Source organism: Theobroma umbraticum, unplaced genomic scaffold (genome assembly GCF_002168275.2).
Source record: "Theobroma umbraticum cultivar Fairchild unplaced genomic scaffold, ASM216827v3 scaffold_81.0, whole genome shotgun sequence".
In the NCBI taxonomy this organism is placed as follows: domain Eukaryota; kingdom Viridiplantae; phylum Streptophyta; class Magnoliopsida; order Malvales; family Malvaceae; genus Theobroma; species Theobroma umbraticum.
The window spans coordinates 5,850,720-5,851,962 of NW_018397268.1; positions in this window are offsets into that span (position 1 = coordinate 5,850,720).

Consider the following 1,243-nt stretch of genomic DNA (forward strand, 5'->3'; position numbering starts at 1 on the left):
GAAAGCTTTCAATTAAATAGGGGAGCTGCAGAAAAACATTATCTCTCCACCATGTAGAAGAGTACGAGTGTAAAGACTCTCAAGGCTCTTAAGTAGGTAATCATAGATAATCAACCCGTGGACCCTTTTCCACGTAATAACAATTTTGGAGGCCCCCTCCACTGGATTCCCATAGACATGGGAATCTCAACGATCTTGGTCGACATCGGAGAAATCATGTGATCGCAACCACGTATATCAAGTCATGGCCTTACCACATATAATAACCAGTAGCCTTGCCACGAACAATCATAGACTATGGCTTAACCACGTCTAACAACTTATCGGTGACCTAAAAAGTTCTCTAGCTAGAGCTCACTTGTGCACAAGGGTCACACTATTCCGATATGACATTCAGCCTACTCTTGATGCTCTCGGTTTGTCAAAACCGTTTTTAAAACCAAATTAAGGTTTTCAAGAGTTTTTCCTTAAATCATTTGAAAACAAGGTTCAATAACCTTTCAAAATTGCTTTTCACATTAAAATGCATGGTGTAAACATATGCATAAAGTTCGGACAATAACTGGCTCACAAGAAATCAAATTTAAGCCATTTATCAAGTGCAATCAACTATGCACACTTTACAAAGATTCAAGGCACGGTTTTGATGCAAAAAATTGCAAAAGGGCTTGTTTCTCGATTTCTAAAACACTCGACATATATGTATATATATATATATATAGTCCACACAAACAACTTCCAAATCACTTTGCAAGTACAATTGCCTATGGTTTCTACTAGCTTATGCTTTCCACAAAAGTAGTGAATAAATCATTACAAACCATGTATTCAAATCACTTATCATTTTCTAGCAACTCATGCTTTCCATAAAGGCATTGGATAATACTATATATATATATATATATACTTTGATATAATAAAAATCTTTTAAAATTGACACCCCTTACTCACCTTACAGTGGCGGGATATTACTTCGCCACTTATCCGGTTACGTTTCAAATTAAATTAGCTTGTCAGTCACCTATTTCCTTCTTTAGTTAATCACCACGGTAATCCTTTTTCACTTGCACACTTGTTAGCAATAAACCAAGCTTAATATACTTAATATTTATCATTCCAATTCCACTCACATTTGCTGCCCTATGTACCAAATCCTTAGTTCTTTTCATTTTCAAGAACTATTCACATTTCAAATAATTATTTTTCACTATACCCAATCGAGCACATTATTTCCAATTTCATG